Below are 20872 nucleotides of genomic sequence, written 5' to 3' on the forward strand. Positions count from 1 at the left end.
GCATATTCAAATCAACATCACTGTCCAAGAAAGATCCGATATGTCCCCATAGAATGAAGAAAGACAGCTATTCAAGATTTTTTTTTTTTTAAGATTTTATTTATTTATTCATGACAGACACAGAGAGAGAGAGAGGCAGAGACACAGGCAGAGGGAGAAGCAGGCTCCATGCAGGCAGCCTGACCTGGGACTCAATCCTGGGTCTCCAGGATCAGGCCCTGGGCTGAAGGCAGCGCTAAACCGCTAAGCCACCCGGGCTGCCCCTATTCAAGGTGTTAATAGACAAAACTCATTTGACATGCTTTTATGATGAGTGACAAAACTAGTTTTGTGTATTGTCACCTTGCCTTCTCCATATAAAATTCCTCATAACCCACATTTCTTAGCTCCCCTGGTTGCTAAGGTGAAGGCACATGACTTATATTCCACCTCTGGGATGTACCTACATATGTCAGGTCAGAATCAAGCTGCCCGAGTGGAAGGCATTGATTCTGGGGGTGCAGGTGGACTCTGTTATTGCCAGAAACCCTCTAAGCTGTGGTTCCAGGCATTGTTTCAGGTTGCTTTTGTACCTGTTATAGAGTTGACCAAGTTTCTGAGAGCTAATATTTTGAAAAACAAACAAGCATATAAATAAACAAATACAATTTCCCCACTTAAATGGGATTCTACTCTTTTTCTTTCTTTTTAAAAATATTTTATTTATTTATTCATGAGAGACACACAGAGAGAGGTAGAAACATAGGCAGAGGGAGAAGCAGGTTCCCCCTAGAGAGCCTGATTCAGGACTTGATCCCAGGACACGGATATCGCAGCCTAAGCGAAAGTCAGATGCTCAACCACTGAGCCACTCAGGTGCCCCTTTTGTTTTTCTTTCTGAACACTGATAACAGAGTCCTCTGCTGTTTCTTTGCAAAACTGAGATAACCATACTTTGCAAACCTTTCAGGTAGAATGAAATGAGGTGAGGTATGTTAAACCACTTGAAAAGGTACTAAGGAATGATAAATATGTAAGATTTAATGTGGAATAAACCTATTTTCAGATGCTCCCAAAGACAAACCTACGTCATACTGGAGCCACAGCAAAGAGAGAAATTCTGAACAAATATTCCAAGAGATTAGAGTTGTCCAGTGTTGGGACAGGCAGACTGGTAAAGGAGAGAGCCTCTCATACTAAAGGTATCAAAGCATAACTGGGTGATTAACAAATATACAGCAAATGGGATTTTTATTTCTGAAAGAGACAGACTAGATGCTACTAAATTTTCCTTATAACTTTACTATTCTCTGATGTTGCTTTGTCAATTTCACATGAAGAGATTTTCTGGCCCAATCTCTATATTTTTTTCCATGTGTACATTGATTGTATCACGTTTATTAATTTTATGCTATGATAAAATTATTTGATATCCCTTTAAATAATATAAATATTGAGTCACTTAATTCATATATATATGTATTATAGATATATCAAAATACCAAATATATATATGTGTGTATATATATATATACATATACATAATGTGTATATATATACACATAAATAAACTATTATATGTTATATACATAAATATATATATCACACACATATTTTTTTTTTGAGAGAGAGAGAGAGAGCATGAGCAGGGGGTGGGGGAGGGATAGGAACAGAGGGAAAGGAGGAGAGAGAGAATCTTAAGCAGTGTCCTGGCCTGGAGGCTGATGATGGGTTTGATCTCATGACCCCGAGATCATGACCTGAGCTGAAATCATGAGTCAGAGGCTCAACCATCTGAGCCACAAAATGCCAAATATACTGATACATATTTAAAACTAAAATATACTGATACATGTCAATTTTTTCAAGATATATGTATAAAATTCCCTTATATCAATTAATATAATTACATTGACTAAGAGCATGTAAAAACATGTATAGTTACACTGCATGCATTTGCAAAATAACTTATGATACAGTTTTGTGCTCATTTTTTTAAACTTTTTATAAAGAAAAGTACTATTTTGATCTCTATTTCAGTTTGAAATATATACTTTTCATCTGGGGTAAGTTTAGTATATATAAGTTTAGTATAGTAGAGGTGCTTCTGGGGTGCTGAGGTTACAAACTCAATCCCTAGAATTATGAGGGTAAATACACACATACATGAGCATGTGATAATGTGTGGCTTCCCCACACTCTGCAACAAGGGGACTTGACTCATATTTCTACTATCACTAAAGTATGTATTCATCTGCCATTCTATCTATTGGATTAGGAACTCTTCAATGACAGGGCTCATTAAAATAACAGCTTCATTAAGATACAACTCATACCTGGTATGATTCACCCATTTACAGTGTACATGGATATGTTAGTATAAATAATAATTGAATACGTTACTGATATCATGATTTTGAACAAACTATTATGTTAAATTAAGAAGAATGAAGGATTTTTTAAAAAAGAGTTTAGTTATTTATTTGAGAGAGAGTGTATATGCTCACACATGCACTAAAGTGGCAGGGGAGAGACAGAGCTGGAGAATCTCAAGCAGACTCTGCCCTGAGCATGAAGTCCAACATAGAGTTCAATCTTACAACCCTGAGATCACAATCTGAGTCAAAACCAAGAGTTGGAAAGTTAACTGACTAAGACACCCATGTGTCCCAAGAAGAACAAATGCGTTATTTATCTTTACTCTTCCTTCTTCATTGTTCAGATGTGAGTTTCTCATCTGTATTATTTTCCGTTTCCATAAATAATTAATTTTAACATTTTTTTGCAAGGCAGATCTATTGGCAACAAATTCTCTCAATTTTTGTATGTCTGAGAAAGTATTTCTCTCTTACTTATGAAGAATAATTTTACAGACTTCTAAGTTGGTGGACTTTTTCCTCTAAACACTGTAAATATTTCATTCCACTCTTTTATTATTTACATGGTTTTTGAGGAGAAGTTGAATGTAATTATCTTTGTCCCATTATAGGCAAGGTGATTTTTCTTCCCTCTATCTTCCTTCAGGGTTTTTCTTTTTTTTTTTTTTTTCTTCTTTTTTCTCTTTTTTTTTTTATTGGAGTTCAATTTGCCAACATATAGAATAACACCCACTGCTCATCCCATAAAGTGCCTTCTTCAGTGCCTGTCACCCAGTCACTCCATCCCTCTGCCCACTTCCCTTTCCACCACCCCTTGTTCATTTCCCAGAGTTAGGAGTCTCTCAGGTTCTGTCACCCTCACTGATATTTCCCACTCATTTTCTCTCCTTTCCCCCTTTATTCCCTTTCACTATGTTTTATATTCCCCAAATGAATGAGACCATATAATGTTTGTCCTTCTCTGATTGACTTACTTCACTCAGCATAATACCCTCAAGTTCCATCTATGTTGAAGCAAATGGTGGGTATTTGTCGTTTCTATGGCTGAGTAATATTCCATTGTGTACATAAACCACATCTTCTTTATCCATTCATCTTTCGATGGACACCGAGGCTCCTTCCACAGTTTGGCTATTGTGGACATTGCTGCTAGAAACATCGGGGTGCAGGTGTCCCGGCATTTCACTGCATCAGTATCTTTGGGGTAAGTCCTCAGAAGTGCAATTGCTCAGTCGTAGGGCAGGTCTATTTCTAACTCTTTGAGGAACCTCCACACAGTTTTCCAGAGTAGCTGTACCAGTTCACATTCCCACCAACAGTGCAAGAGGGTCCCCTTTCTCAACATCCTCTCCAACATTTGTTTCTTCCTGTCTTGTTAATTTTCCCCATTCTCACTGGTGAGAGGTGGTATCTCATTGTGGTTTTGATTTGTATTTCCCTGATGGCAAGTGATAGGGAGCATTTTCTCATGTGCTTGTTGGCCATGTCTATGTCTTTCTCTGTGAGATTTCTGTTCATGTCTTTTGCCCATTTCATGATTGGATTGTTTCTTTCTTTGGTGTTGAGTTTAATAAGTTCTTTATAGATCTTGGATACTAGCCCTTTATCTGATACATCATTTGCAAATATCTTCTCTGATTCTGTAGGTTGTCTTTTAGTTTTGTTGACTTTTGCTGTGGAGAAGTTTTTTATCTTGATTAAGTCCCAAGAATTCATTTTTACTTTTGTTTCCCTTGCCTTCATGGATGTATCTTGCAAGAAGTTGCTGTGGCCAACTTCAAAAAGGGTGTTGCCTGTGTTCTCCTCTAGGATTTTGATGGATTTTGTCTCACATTTAAATCTTTCATCCATTTTGAGTTTATCTTTGTGTCTGGTGTGAGAGAATGGTCTAGTTTCATTCTTCTGCATGTGGATGTCCAATTTTCCCAGCACCATTTATTGAAAAGACTGTCCTGTTCCCAGTGGATAGTCTTTCCTGCTTTGTCGAATATTAGTTGACCATAGAGTTGAGGGCCCACTTCTGGGTTCTCTATTCTGTTCCATTGATCTATGTGTCTGTTTTTGTGCCAGTACCACACTGTCTAGAGGATCATAGCTTTGTAGTACAACCTGAAATCTGGCATTCTGATGCCCCAGCTCCGGTTTTCTTTTTCAATATTCCCCTGGCTTCAGAGTCTTTTCTGATTCCACCAAATCTTAAGATTATTTGTTCCAATTCTCTGAAGAAAGTCCATGATATTTTTATAGGGATTGCATTGAATGTGTAAATTGCCCTGGGTAATATTGACATTTTCACGATATTAATTCTTCCAACCCATGAGCATGGAATGTTTTTCCATCTCTTTGTGTCTTCCTCAATTTCTTTCAGAAGTGTTCTTTAGTTTTTAAGGTATAGATCCTTTACCTCTTTGGTTAGGTTTATTCCTAGGTATCTTAGTTTTGGGGTGCAACTGGAAATGAGATTGATTCCTTAATTTATCTTTCTCCAGTCTCATTGTTAGTCTATAGAAATGCCACTGATTTCTGGGCATTGATTTTGTATCCTGCCATACTGCCGAATTGCTGTATGAGTTCTAGCAATCTTGGGGTGGAGGCTTTTGGGTTTTCCCTGTACAGTATCATGTCATCTGTGAAGAGAGAGAGTTTGACTTCTTCTTTGCCAATTTGAATGACTTTTATTTCTTTTTGTTGCCTTATTGCTGAGGCTAGGACTTCTAGTACTATGTTGAATAGCAGTGGTGAGAGTGGACATCCCTGTCGTGTTCCTGGTCTTAGGGGAAAGGCTCTCAGTGTTTCCCCATTGAAAATGATATTTGCTGTGGGCTTTTCATAAATGGTTTTTAAGATGCTGAAGAATGTTCCCTCTATCCCTACTCTCTGAAGAGTTTTGATCAGGAATGGATGCTGTATTTTGTCAAATGCTTTCTCTGCATCTATTGAGAGGATCATATGGTTCTTGTTTTTTTCTTGTTGATATGATCTATCGCATTGATTGCTTTATGAGTGTTGAACCAGCCTTGCATCTGGGGATAAATCCCACTTGGTCATGGTGAATAATCTTAGTGTACTGTTGGATCTTATTGGCTAGTATCTTGGTGAGAATTTTTGCATCCATTTTCATCAGGGATATTGGTCTACAATTCTCCTTTTTGGTAGGGTCTTTGTCTGGTTTTGGAATTAAGGTGATGCTGGCCTCATAGAACAAGTTTGGAAGTACTCCATCCCTTTCTATCTATCGGAATAGCTTTAGTAGAATAGGTATTGTTTCTTCTTTAAATGTTTGATAGAATTCCCCTGGGAAGCCATCTGGCCCTGGACTTTTGTGTCTTGGGAGGTTTTTGGTGACTGCTTTAATTTCCTCCCTGGTTATTGGCCTGTTCAGGTTTTCTATTTCTTCCTGTTCCAGTTTTGGAAATTTGTGATTTTCCAGAAATGCGTCCATTTCTTCTAGATTGCCTGATTTGTTGGCGTATAGCTGCTCATAATATGTTTTTAAAATAGTTTGTATTTCCTTGGTATTGGTGGTGATCTCTCCTTTTTCATTCATGATTTTATTAATTAGAGTTTTTTCTCTTTTCTTTTTAATAAGGCTGGCTAACGGTTTCTCTATCTTATTCTTTCAAATAACCAACTCCTGGTTTTGTTGACCTGTTCTACAGTTCTTCTGGTCTCTATTTCATTGAGTTCTGCTTGAATCTTTATTAACTTCTTCTGCTGGGTGTAGGTTTTATTTGCTGTTCTTTCTCTAATTCCTTTAGGTGCAAGGTTAGCTTTTGTATTTGAGTTTTTTCCAATTTTTTGAGGGATGCATGTGAGGGATGCATCCTTTTTTGAGGATGATACGTTGTGATGTATTTCCTTCGCAGGAATGCTTTTGCTGTATCCCAAAGATTTTGAATGGTTGTATCTTCATTCTCATTAGTTTCCATGACTCTTTTTAATTCTTTTCTAATTTCCTGGTTGACCTTTTCATCTTTTAGCAAGATGGTCTTTAACCTCCACGTGTTTGAATTTCTTCCAAGTTTCTTCTTGTGATTGAGTTCTAGTTTCAAAGCATTATGGTCTGAAAATATGCAGGGGACAATCCCAATCTTTTGGTATCGGTTAAGACCTGATTTGTGACCCAGTATGTGGTCTATTCTGGAGAAAGTTCCATGTGCACTTGAGAAGAGTCTGTATTTAGTTGCGTTTGGATGTAAAGTTCTGTAAATATCTGTGAAATCCATCTGGTCCAGTGTATCATTTAAAGCTCTTGTTTCTTTGAAGATGTTGTGCTTAGAATATCTGTCATCTGTAGAAAGTGCTGTGTTAAAGTCTCCCAGTATACGTGTATTATTATCTAAGTATGTCTTTACTTTGGTTATTAATTGATTGATTGATATAGTTGGCAGCTCCCACATTAGGGGCATAAATATTCATGATTGTTAGGTCCTCTTGTGGTATAGACTCTTTAAGTATGATATAGTATCCCTCTTCATCTCTTACTACAGTCTTTGAGATAAACTTTAATTTATCTGATATGAGGATGGCTACCCCTGCTTTCTTGTGAGGACCATTTGAATGGTAATGGGTTCTCTAACCTTTCATTTTCAGGCTGTAGGTGTCCTTAGGTCTAAAATGAGTGTCTTGTAGGCAGCAAATAGATGGGTCTTGCTTTTTTATCCAGTCTGAAATCCTGCGTCTTTGATGGGATCATTAAGCCCTTTCACGTTCAGAGTTGCTATTGGAAGATATGAATTTAGTGGCATCATTCCTATTCAGTCCCTGTTTTTGTCAGGTTATTTCTTTGGACTTCCTCTTTCTGTTACAGAGTCCCCCTTAATATTGCTTGCAGAGCTGGTTTGGTGGTCACATATTCTTTCAGTTACTGCCTATCTTGGAAGCTCTTTATCTCTCCTTCTATTCTGATGAGAGCCTTGCTGGATAGAGTATTCTTGGCTGCATGTTCCTCTCATTTAGGACCCTGAATATATCCTACCAGCCCTTTCTGGCCTGCCAGGTCTCTGTGGAGAGGTCTGCTGTTAATCTAATATTTCTCCCCATATAATTTAGGGATCTCTTGTCTCTTGCTGCTTTAAGGATACTCTCTTTATCTTTGGAATTTGCAAGTTTCACTATAGATGTCGAGGTGTTGAATGGTTTTTATTGATTTTAGGAAGGGATCTCTCTATCTCCTGGATCTGAATGCCTGTTTCCCTTCCCAGGTTAGGGAAGTTCTCAGCTATGATTTGTTCAAATACACTTTCTGGATCTCTGTCCCTTTTGGCGCCCTCTAGAACCCCAATTAAATGTAGATTTTTTCCTTCTGAGGCTGTCATTTATTTCCCTGAACCTTTCCTCATGGTCTTTTAATTGTTTTTCTCTTTTTTCCTCAGCTTCCTTCCTTGTCATCAATTTGTCTTCTAAGTCACTCACTTGTTCTTCTACCTCATTAACCCTCATTGTTAGGACCTCCAGTTTGGATTGCATCTCAATTGATTTTTAATTTCGGCCTGATTAGATCTAAATTCTGCAGTCATGAAGTCTCTTGAATCCTTTACGCTTTTTTTCCAGAGCCACCAGTAGCTTTATAATTGTGCTTCTGAATTGGCTTTCTAACATCAAATTGTAATCCAAATTCTGTAACTCCGTGGCAGAAAGTACTGTTTCTGATTCTTTCTTTTGTGGTGAGTTCTTTCTAATCATTTTGCTCAGTGCAGAGTGGCTAAAAACAAGTTGTACTGGAAAAAGGAAAAAAAAATAGAAAAAGAAAATACAAACAAAAACAAAAAACTAGGAGGAGTATCCTCTGGTTCTATATTCGTAAATCCCTCAACTTCCCCTGGACCTTTCCAGTGCTGCTTGATCAAGATCTTGCTCTTCCCCTGTCCTTCCAGCTGGTCTTCCGGGGGAGGGATCTGTTGTGCTGATTCTTGGTGTGTGCACCTGGGGGAGCTGCCCCGCCCCTCCTGCCAGTGCATGGCTCAGTGGGAGCTGTTTACCCCATGAGGCCTCTGTCCCCTGGGGTCTCGCTCTGTCCCCAGCACAGGGGGACACCAGGAAGAACAACCCCCCCACTGGTGGCGGCCAGCTCTCTGGCCCTGGAGGCAGTCAGCTCCCTCAGTAACTACCACAGCTCTCAGTCTGCTGTGGCCTAGACACTCCCACCGCAGAGGGTGCTGACCTGCACAACTCGGGGCCACCCAGTGGCAGGAGCATCCTCGCTGTTCTGTGCCCTCCCCGCTTCTGCCTGTCCCAAGGGGAGTGCAGGATCCTGGGCTGTGTCCCCTGGCGCCCTGGGCTCCGGGGCCTGCGCGGCTGGAATCTCGCTCCCAGGGCGCACAGCCCCCTCTGCCCAGAGCCACTGCCTGAGCTGCTCTTGAGGCCCCGCTGGGCATATGCTCCAGCCTTTTACCGGGTGGGCTGGTGGTGTGTGGCATGCTCTCTCCCAGGGAGCACTTCCTCTGTTAGTGACCCCGGGAACCTGGAGGCTCCACTGCTCCTCCTGGGATCCTGGCCAAGTTCCCTGAGAGCGCCTTTCCCTCCAGGAAGAATCCAGTGCAGATTTTAAAAGTTCCTGCTTTTCCGCGGCGGGGCTTTCCTTTCCCAGAGGCTTTCGCTGCCCACCTTAGCCCAGGTCCTCCCGGGGCTCCTCCCCCACTGGATGCTTGCTTGCTTGCTTATTTATTTACTTATTTATTTATTTCCATCTTCCTACCTTGATAGAAGCGCAAACTTCTCACCGTAGCATTCCAGCTGTTCTCTCTAAATCTCAGGCCGAATTCGTAGTTATCTAAGTATGTTGGTGTGGACAGGTGACTTGGGGACCCTACTCTTCCGCCATCCTGCCCTGCCTCTCTCAAGATTTTTCTATTTGCTGTTCTATAGTTTGAAAATGATTTGCCAAAGTTACAGTTTGGTTTGTTTGTTTTATCCTCCTTGGTGTTTTCTGTGCTGCTCAGATCTGTGGTTTGGTATCTGACATTTATTTATTCATGGAAAGTCTCAGTACTCTCAAAAATTTCTTCTATTCTTTTCTCTTTTATCTCCTTCTAGTATTCCCATTATGTGTATGCCATTTGTTGTAGTTGTTCCAGAGTTCTTGAATATTTTGTTATGTCTACTTCCCTCTTTGCTTTTTGGTTTTCAAGTATTCTATTGATCTATCCCTCAGGTCAATTTTTTTTTTTCATTAGCCATGCCCAGCCTATCAAATCTGCCCATTAAAAGTATGCTTCATTTCTGTATTTTTAATTTCCAGCAATTTTTTTTTTTTTTGGTTCTTAGGATTTCCATCTATCTATATTGTCCATGTGTTCCTGCATGCTATTTTCACCAATAGGGTTCTTAGCATGTAAAATCACAGTTTTTCCAGTTCTTGGTCTGACAATTCCACCAACACTGCCATGCCTGATTCTAATGTTTGTTCCATGTCTTCACATTGTTTTGTCAATTTTTTCCTGATAGCCACAGTTAATGTACTGAGTGAAAGGAACTGCTGTAATTTAGTCCTGTGGCAGTGAGGTGCAGGGAGGGCAGAAATGTTCTACAGTCCTGTGATTAGGTTTCAGTCTTTTAGTGAGCTGGTGATCTCTGGACTGGGAACTTCACAAATATTTCTTCATTGTTGGGTTTTTTTTTCTCCCCTCTTAGGTGGGACAAGATGGCTGTAGTGGGGTATTTACCTTTCCAGGTCTGTCAGGTTCTCATAGAAACCTAGCAGGTGAGGTCTGGTTAACCAGTTTCTCCCATGGTAAGTCTTTGTTAATAGGAACAGAGTGCTCTGGCATAGTTCAGAATAGTTCCTTTTCCTCTTCCCCTGCTATAACCATAAGGGGACTGTACTATGATATTTACTGTGCAAAATTAATGGAATTCCTGAAGCCAAATCTCACAATCTTGTGGGGCCCCCTCTGACTGAGTTCCACTGGAATATTTAACTCTGGTAGTTGTTCACACTGAGGCTCCAGGAATTCATCAGTATGGTTTAGGTTTTCCTATTCTGGCACTGGGTATCACAGATGTTCTGCTCGTGAGTCTCTGCTTTGGTAAGTGGCAATGACCTGTAGTCACCTGTCTTTACAATTTGGAGGTCAATGGTTTGTGCAATGTATTCCCTTCTCTTATGACTCCAACAAGAGTTGTTGATTTTTCAGTTTGTTCAGGTTTTTACTTATTGTTAGAGTGAGGTAGAAACTTCTAATCTCCTTGCATTTGGAACCAGAAACTAGGAGTCCTTGCTTATTGTATTTAAATTTGTACAACTATGTGTGGCACCTTTTTTTTTTTTTTTTTAACACAACAGTAGAGTAAAAAGAAGCATTTCAGCCCTTTAATTCTGCTATGTAATTAATGTGACAAGAGTGTCTAAGCTCATGGTACAAAAAAGGCCTGACCCAATGTCACAAAATAAAATCACTGTTTTTTAATATGTTTTTCTGTTATAAAATTATTTCTTGCCTGTAACATTCTATGTTCTTGTCAATTCCATTCTTGCATGTAGTGAAACAGTTAAATTTATAAGAATTTCAACTCTGTTTTTTTTTTTTTTTTTTGAAACAGAAAAGAGAGTTCATTTTGGTATTTTAGATCTTATATTCTTCGGAATTACATAAGTCCAAAAACTAGAAATGCTAAATGAGAATGCTAGCAAGCCACTTAAAGTATATCAGATATAATGTCTATTTTTACTATTTGCCAGGCATTGTGTTATCCTTTATGGACATGATCTCTTTTTATCTTTATTCCAACAATTGGAGGTACGTGCCATCAAACCGATTAAGAATAGAAAACCAAAACACAGATAGGTTGAATAACTTAACTAAAGTCATAGAGGAAGATAGATCTGGGGCCAGTTATTTTAGTACAGTTATGATCAATTTGAAAGCTCATAATCTCAACAAATAATTACAGTAGGGATTATTATGATTTCTTCATTTTATGAAGAAGGAAAATAAGATCTCAAGATATTTAATGATTAAACCTAACCATGCAGGGCCATGGAGCACAGTTGTTCAGGTTGTGTATTATACAAATGTAGGAGTATCACTTAAACCATGCTGCTAGAACTTAACTCATTCAATCTTTTTTTTTTTTTGCCATGATAGCCATGCAAATATTTGCAGATTCCTATCATGTGCTCCTTAAAACTCTATATAACTGCTTTTTATTTATTTAATTTTATTTTTTCTGCTTTTTATTTTTATTCATGTGGTCAGATTTAATTTTTGATCTAATTCTCATTTCCAATAGTTAGATTTGTTTGTCACAGCCTGCACTGTGTCCTGGGATCCTTGAGGTATTAGCTGAGTTTTTAAAAAGCTTTCATATGGTAAAAGTAACCTTTGGTTGTAACAAAGACATAGAACCAAGTATCTACCAAGCCAGTTCCAAAAAGAACACGTCCCTATAAAGTCACCAATAATCCTGGTTCACCTGGAAGAGAGATTCCTAGCACACAAGCTTTTGGTTTTAAAATTGGGACAGTCTTGAGCAAACTAAGAGGAATTGTCAGTCCCTATTTCTAATACCTTACAATTTCCTGTCTGCAGTGATTTCACTTATATGTGGAATTTAAGAAACAAATGAACATAGAAAAAAAAATAGGAAAACCAAGAAACAGACTGTTAACTATAGAGAAGAGACTGATGGTCACCACAAGGCAAGTCGGTGAGGGATGGGTTAAATAGGTGATGGGGATTAAGGGGTGCACTTGTGATGAGCACCAGATGTTGTATAGAAGTACTGAATCACTAAATTGTATATCTAAAACTAGTATTACACTGCATGTTGATTAACTGGAATTTATATAAAGACTTAAAAGAAAATTCCCCTTTGCAATCTCTTTGTAGTCATCCCGTTTCACCAAATGTCAACCCTTGGCAATCACCTATCTATTTGCTTCCATGTCTATAGTTTTGCTTTTTCAAGAATGTCATTTTAATGTTTTCATGTAATGTATCCTTTCAGAGTCTGGCACTGTTACCTCAGTTCTTTGATGGACTTATGAATATTCATTAATTTATAGTTTCTCTAGATTTTCTTTTATTGTAAGGTGGAAGTGCTGCTTTTTTCTTTTTCCAGTTTTCCACGATTCTAAGACAAAATCATTCATCTACTTTTTGAATGAAAGGGAAAAAAATAACAGAATCCAAATAGTGGTCTAAATTTATGAATTGCTTACATATGATAAGCAAAAATGAAACATGATATTTTGATAGTTTTATTCAAAAAGTTATGCCAGAAAAGGAGTAGGTCAAAACAAAGGGAGGAAGCAAAAATACTCAAAATTGTGTAGAACACAAAATGCAAGCCTCAGTGCTAGTTAGACTGTAGGAAGATAATGGTTCCCTTTTGAGTGTCTAGGGAAAAAAAGATACCTTTAAGCAGTTCTCTGCTAGCTGTTATTATACTCTGGTATCACCAATTAAAGACCAATGTTTCATGGCAAACAGTGATTGGTATCATAATTCTCTTTCCATGGTGCTATAAGGAATACACAGTTGGCAATCACTGTTTCCTAATAGACTCATCTCCTCACAACAATAATAAAATTATTACTCAGCAACCTTACAAATGATTACAAATTACAGCAATAACCAAAAGGTATTCAACCTCATTTTTACACAATATTAATATTAATCAAAGAAATCAGTAATGAGCAAATGAGGCATTTCTTCTTACAAATAGAATTGTATAGTTCTATTTAACCCCACTCCCCCCTCCCTGTAAATTATTTTCAGGTTTGATAATGTAAAAGTAAATTATGATCCTCTTCAAAACACTGGCACTCGCTACATAGCACACTTCCTAGATTCACATTTTAAGTCTCCTTTATTGAACACAAGAGTAATAATTTTATGTCAATATTTAAAGAGAGAAATTTTATTCTGGATAGCTGATGAGAAAGCAGCAAAAGGGAAAAGGCAAATATTGTATCGTGTAGTTCTTCAAATAATTTTCAGAAATCAAAACTGGCAAAAAAAATTTTATTCACTTCAGTAATATCATCAGAGACATAACAAAGCCTAAGGTCATACTGGTAAAAGCAAGAAAGGACCATCCCCTTTTTTTCTTCTAACACATGATCTAAGATATAAGTAAGAGAGAAACATAAAAACAGAAGCACACACACAAATTCATTGGCTAAAATTAGATGTACAGTGAGAACGACTTTGGGGAGCAAGATAAAATACCAGTTGCCAAAACTGGCACAAAGTCGATGCCAATTCCAAACAATTTGGTCACAGATCCTGAAACTATTTCCAAAAAAGGGTTTCAAAGTTAAGTCAGGCATTTTGAATAGAATGGTACATGTTAAAAATAGAAAAGTAGAAGAAATTGCTAACCTAGCAAAGTCTGAAATAGCTAGTAAAAATACACAAGTGTACTTGATAAAACATTGATAATGCCTATTCAATGCACCCTTCAAAATCCATCTCAAAGAGCCTGTACTAGTATACCTATGAGAGGCTAACTGTTCTTAAGGATTTCAAAGCTACCCTGTGAAGCAAAGGATACTTGTTTCCATTCCAACTTCAATTTTCCCTTTGAGAGTTAAAAATAGATCTGCCCTATGACCCAGCAATTGCACTGCTCGGGATTTACCCCAAAGATATAGATGCAATGAAACGCCGGGACACCTGCACCCCGATGTTTCTAGCAGCAATGTCCACAATAGCCAAACTGTGGAAGGAGCCTCGGTGTCCATCGAAAGATGAATGGATAAAGAAGATGTGGTCTCTGTATACAATGGAATATTACTCAGCCATTAGAAATGACAAATACCCACCATTTGCTTCAACGTGGATAGAACTGGAGGATATTATGCTGAGTGAAATAAATCAATTGGAGAAGGACAAACATTATATGGTCTCATTCATTTGGGGAATATAAAAAATAGTGACAGGGAATAAAGGGGAAAGGAGAAAAAATGAGTGGGAAATATCAGAAAGGGAGATAGAACATGAGAGACTCCTAACTCTGGGAAACGAACTAGGGGTGGTGGAAGGGGTGGTGGAAGGGGAGGTGGGCGGGGGGTGGGGGTGACTTGGTGATGGGCACTGAGGGAGGCACTTGATGGGATGAGCAGTGGGTGTTATTCTATATGTTGGCAAATTGAACACCAATAAAAAATAAATTTACAAAAAAAAATTTCCCTTTGCTTCTTGGTAACATAACCCCAAATTTTAGCTGGGCACATTGCCTCCTGGAACCAGAGACTACATTCCCTACCCTACCTCACAGCAATATATGGCCAAGTGACCAAATCGTGGCCAATGAGGTGTAAGCAGACATGAGACTCACAGGCTCCTTTAAAAGGGAGACAGACAGCCTTTCTCTCTTTTGTCCTTTTTGTTGCTGAGAGAAAAGAAATGAAGAATGGAACTCCAGAAGTTTTCTTGGACTGTGAGTTAACCTTGATAATAGAAGAGACCTGCTGAAGAGAGAACAGAAAGGTACATGAAAAATGGGACCTAAATCACTGGTGGAACAGAAAAGCCACCATAATAGTCCTGGGTAATGTATCTCTAGACTGTTTTTATGTGAAAGAGCAATAAAATATCTTTGAAACAACAATGTAATCTTGTTTTTGTTGTTGTGTAAAGTCAAACCTAATCCTAACAAATATGTTGTATTTGTTTTAGACTATGGCATATTACCATGTGACTGTGTGTGTGTGTGTGTGTGTGTGTGTGTGTGTGTTGGTTGGTTGGTTGGTAAAAACCTATCTAGAGTCTATAGACTTTCAGAATCATGAATGAATTATTTTTTAAAAGTAGCATATCTATGAATTCATATTCTCTGTGATGGTGAGTTCTATGTGTCAACTTGACCAGGCTATAATTCGAGTTGGTTCATCAGTCATTTAAGTGTTGCTGTAAGGTATTTTGAAGATGTAACTGAAGTGTAGTATCAGTTGACTTTAAATATGGAAGGTTATTTCAGATAATCTGAGTAGGTCTGATTCAATCACCTGAAAAGGTTTAAGGGAGAGTCAGGCTTTCTGATGAAGGAAAAACTCCACCTGTGTAGTTTCTGCTTCTGCCTGTGAATTCCAGCCTGCCTTTCCTCATACCTTAATACCCTGTCATACAGACTTCTCTCATGCTTACCCAGACTCCCAAATCACATAAGCCAACTCCTTACAATAAGTCCAATATATTTCTGCTACTGGTTCTAATTTTCTGGTTCTATCTTGACCAATACAGCCTGAGATTTAAAAAATAAATAAATATAGAGCAAAAGAACCACTGTGACAAAAAAGGAAAAACTTACATGAAGACATTTACAATTTTTAATCACATGTAAGTTTTAATTAGAGAATTTTGTTTCTTCATTTCTTCCTCCAGGCATTAGAAAATTTGCCATCTTAAGCAAAATTACTCTGCTTTTAAAAAAAAATTCTCTAAATACTCTCTCTCAGATTATTTTATCTAATAACATTTCATCGGATGAATTTTTTTCCACATTTCCCTATTAAGAGCACAGCCAATAGAGACATTGTACTTTGTCTTAGGAAAGAGCATTTGTGATAAACTATAGACACTGGCTTTGATTCAGCTACTCCATTAGTTTAATCCAGTTTTCCATTTCTCTTTTAAGATAGAGTCTATAAATGGTTTCCAGTATTCACAAATTGGCTTGTGGATGGTTAATTTTCATCACTTCCTGACCTCTGTCCAGAAATAATGTTAGGGTTTCTGCTTATGTTCTTTGTTCTAATAGATAAGAGAATAGGATGTATATTTTGAATGTTAACAATTGAGACTGCATTTTTGTATATACTAATTATCTCTCAGATCAGCCATGGGAGATCACCTCTCACAATATTCTGCTGGATCCAGAATCACTGTGGTCTTTTTAAGTATTTTAAAGATGGCAGTTAGTAATGTTGAGACAATTTGACTTTATAGGCACAGCACTTCCCCTGATCTGTTTGTTGTTTAAGACAAAATGATAGAAATATTAGCGTGTTTTATATGAAAAAAAAGTAAAGATTTCATAGTTGTTATGGGCTGAATGTTTGTGTCCTCCAGAACTCATATGTTGCAGTCTAATCCTCAGTGTGATGGTATTTGGAGGTGGGGTCTTCGGGAGGTAATTCAGTCATGAGGGGAGAGTCCTCATGAACAGGGTTAGTGTTCTAGCTTATACACTCTCTCCACCATGTGAAAAGTATAGCAAAACATTGGCAGTGCCCCACTTGGAAGAAGGCCCCTATCAGCACCTGACCATGCTGGCACCTTGACCTCAGACTTCTGGCCTCCAGAACTGTGAGACATAAATGTTTGATGTTTATAAGCCACGCAGTCTATAGTATGTTGTTATAGCAGCAGCCTGAATTGACTAAAGCAATAGTCAAGTAATTTGGGGAACAGTGAGTTAAGCAAAGTTAAAAGACGTCTATACTATAGGATTTCTGAGAGCCATTGACATGCAATTGTGCATCTTAAATTCTCAAATTACCCAGAAGCGGAGTCAGCATACAGCATTTCCTATTCTACAGAAACCAGATTTGAGCCAACTGCCCCAGATAATCTATTTGATGGATTATTGCCAAGTGGAATAGTCTGAGAGCTCCCACTAATATCTGAAATAGAGACATTATCTTGTCATAGAGTTACTCCAGGTAACATAATGTAAGATACTATCTATTCATCTATTTAACATTGATTTTGTGCTATACGGTATATAATTTAGAATTTGATACTGAAAATCCCAGAACCATCACAGGCCATACGTAATTTTTGCCTTATTTACAAAATGAGGTTAAGGTTTAAGATATTTTGTGACTACTTATTCATAGTTTCACTCCTGCTTCCAAACTCCACTGAATATTTTATTTCACTCCCCTCCAATACCTACTATATACAGGAATCGTCATCAATTTTTCACTACCTCCTCCTTGCAAAAGTATTCATGAAATCTTGCAAATGGGCAGGAACCTTACATGCTTTAAAATAACGATTTTCTAGTCTAGTCTGTGGGAGGCTAAAATTCATATAAAATTTGTTTTTGACTTTTAAAATATGATGTTTTTGCACAGCTCCTAAGAAAGCTGGGATCTTGGCCAATTTTCCCTTAGTAGGCCTTGGAAAATCTGCCTATTTAAAAAAAATGTGGAAGGGTATTATTTGCTCATAGAATTGGATATAGTCTTAGCTCATTTACATGGACAATGATAAATTGCCAAAATTTAGCACAACTGTAGCACTTGTGTACCTAGTACACATTCCATTTCTTTTCTGTGTTCTATTTTGTTTTCTTAGGCAGCATCTTTAGTATATATCCCTACTTGCTCTGATGCTAAAAGAAACATACACGTTGAACATTATTGGTGCACAGACCTTCAGCATACTAGGACTAGAACAGACACTGTCAAGGTCTATATGGTGTTATCACTTTTTCATTGTTGACGTCTAACATAAATGCTGTGGGGAAGGTGAAAAGATGTCTAGTTATAGTGAAAAAGGCTTATACTGATTCAGAAAATATTAAGGCAGAACTCAATAATATATTTTGAACTCTTCCTATGAAAATGTGTCCCTTTTCCCCTTTAGCCTTTTCTAAGGTTTTAATATTTGTCAACTTATTTAAAAAATACAAATTTTGGGATGCCTGGGTGGCTCAGGGGTTGAGTCTGCCTTCAGCTCAGGTCATCATCCCAGAGTCCTGGAATAGAGTCCCACATTGGGCTCCCTGCAGGGAACCTGCTTCTCCCTCTGCCTATGTCACTGCCTCTCTCTCTGTTTCTCATGAATAAATAAAATCTTTAAAAAATACAAACTTTAATTTCTCCAATATTCTAAAGCTAAAATAAATGTGATATGAATCATGCAGATTAACAATTAATTCTACAAAAATATTAAATTTGTTTTAAAATTGTAAGTTGATCCTCTTGATTAAGGAGCAGGGCTAGCTGAGGACAAAGCACAGCTGATATCCCACAAACAACCCCCACCCAGGATCGAATATGTGTGACATTTTTAGGAAGTTTCCAATTGTCTTAATGTTAATACTTTGCTAGAGGAAAAAGCAATCTTTGACAATGGCAAGGCCTTCAATATCTTGTAGGTCCTCCTTAGCATATGAAAATCCTTTTGGAATCTTCTTTTTGCTTACCTCTCCAAACCCCAGGGTGTATATAATCAGCCACTCCTCGCAGGCCTGGGGCAGCAGCTCTTCCTGCCCACCAGTCCTGTCCTCATTCTTTAATAAAACCACCATTTTGCACCAAAGATGTCTTAAGAATTCTTTCTTGGTCGTTGGCTCCAGACCTTACCCCACCAAATCTCACCTATATTCCAAAACTTCATCACTCTTACTTGGACAAGTTTTGTTTCCTTTTTTAGGCAATGCCACTTTTAAAAATGATATAACCAATTTGTAAAAGTCTTACACTTTCTACTTTTTAAAATATATGTTTCTGAGGAGAGAATAACAAAAATAAATATATCATATCTAAAATACAGAAGAAAAAGCTTTTAAAAAAAAAAAAAAGTCATTGGTGAGACGCCTGGGTGGCTCAGCAGTTAAGGATCTGCCTTCTGCTCAGGGTGTGATCCTGGAGTCCTGGGACTGAGTCCCATATCGGGCTCCCTGCAGGGAGCCTGCTTCTCCCTCTGCCTCAGTCTCTGCATCTCTCTTTCTGTGTCTTTCATGAATAAATAAAATTTAATAAAAATCATTGGTTATCCTATATCCACCCAGAAATAAAAAAAGCATTTGGTCCTTCCCTCCCTTCTTACAGAAGACATCAAATCTTTATAAGTTCAGACATTCTATGTCTATAAGGTTATGTGTAAACCATGTAATGCTGTGACACAGTTTATCCCAGGAGCACTGCGAGAAAAGAACTGAGTATATGAAAACAATGGAAGATATAAATAAGCCTAAGTGGTTTACAGTAAGTCTTCAATAATATGTTAGAAATTCACTTTTCCCCTCTCATTTATCACAATTGCTTCTGAATCTTTCTCCTTCACCAACCACAGAAAAACAACCCAAATCTTTCCCCAGGCTGCGTTCTCCACCTTCCCATTTTCCAGCACATTGTTGAAAGGATCTAAGAAGAGGGGAAGGTAGTAATAGACCTCAATTTATTTGAGAAGATAGACAAGAGAAATGCCTTGGAAAATCTGAATTATTGTTATTTTCAACATGCTCTTGTCTAGTGCACATGTTCTTATATAATTATGAAGCCTTTGGGAATTGTTTCTAACATTAGCCTCATCTGTTTGTCAATCTGGGGGGTTTACTCTTTATCTTATTAATCTTTATATGCACCTAAATTTTTAATTAGTTATGTGCATTACAAAAATAATTTTCCCCAAGTTTATAATTCACATTTGTGAATTGCATACACATTTCCATCACCTGTTTGTCTACCTGGGTCTTAGTTATTTATGTATTTATTTTTAATGTGCTGTCAGTTATATAAATTATAGTTTGCTCAGCTCTATTTTCAAGTCATTTATGAGAATTTGTCCATGCAGAAGTATAAATTTTCATGTATTTAATTCTATTGTTCTTTTCTTCTTTGTTAATTGCTTTGGGGTATAGGTCCACAACTCACCTTTACAACAACATTTTGATGTGTGCTTCTCCTAGTACTTTTAAGGCATTTAAAATAATTTGGAACTATTTATTTACTTAGGGTTTATTTTGGTGTAGTGTGAACTAGAGACCCTAACTTTATTGTCTCATATTTGGTGTATTTCATCATTAATATAAGATAAATTCAGAAGCTTTACTTTAGTTGCTAGGGACTTAAAAAAGTCTTAAGTACCTCTGCTTAAGTGCTGGAACACATTTATTCATAAGTCAGTTTGGGGTGAGGCCCTAATGTTATTAGGGAAAAATAATTTTTTGACTTCAACTCCATTATCTGTTTGTTGTGGTTTTTTGCCCTCTTGCCCTTTTTTGAGCCTGTTATTCTAATTTATATTAAAAATGGAAAGGTTTAAGTAATCTTAGAAAAGGGAATAATGTCGACATCATAGGTATTCAAATATATTCTCCAAGACTACCAACAACTTGTTCTCACTTCTCCTAGGATGAGAAACTGCTTTGGATTTGTTGGCATCCAGGACAAAGAAGGCACTGTTCTAGAGGAGAGAGTCTCATGGGTTGATATTATTAGAGTTCTTTTGAGGCAGGTTCTCTTTTTCCTTTCCTATCCATTTGTTTGAGATGTTTGCCTGGCCTAGAGCAATCCTTAACATTGCAAGCTGACTTGCTGTCACTCATTGTTTTCTGTCTTCCCTGGCACTATTTGGTGTATGATCAATCAAGGTCTGGGTTTTACCTTAGGAAATAAGGAGATTAGTTAGTTTGCTAGTCTAGTCGACAATATCCTAGGTCAGTTAACTCGAGTTAGATTAGTTCAATTTTTTGTGAGTTCCTGTGTCATCATTTTGTTAGGTAACTCCCTTGATAACCTCTCAGAAAAAAAGAGCCCGTGTCTGATTTATTTGCTTCTAGGTTTGTAGTCCTAGTACCATTTAACACAAATGCAAATTTGCCATTAGTTT

General features: G+C 37.7%; 1 long non-coding RNA gene across 2 annotated transcripts in view; it reads left to right on the forward strand.

The window, feature by feature from the left end:
• The window catches only part of LOC118355194 (uncharacterized), a 149293-nt gene that overhangs the window by 121828 nt on the left and 6593 nt on the right, over positions 1-20872 (forward strand). Inside the window, exons 4-5 of one of the 2 annotated variants that reach the window (XR_007412135.1) lie at positions 1046-1181; positions 11888-12052. The exons of the other annotated variant lie outside the window; for it this stretch is intronic. This is a non-coding gene — a long non-coding RNA (uncharacterized LOC118355194). Of the gene's footprint in view, positions 1-1045; positions 1182-11887; positions 12053-20872 lie in introns of those variants that run through there. 2 annotated transcript variants of the gene reach the window in all.

This window comes from Canis lupus, chromosome 7 (assembly GCF_003254725.2).
Source record: "Canis lupus dingo isolate Sandy chromosome 7, ASM325472v2, whole genome shotgun sequence".
In the NCBI taxonomy this organism is placed as follows: Eukaryota; Metazoa; Chordata; class Mammalia; order Carnivora; family Canidae; genus Canis; species Canis lupus.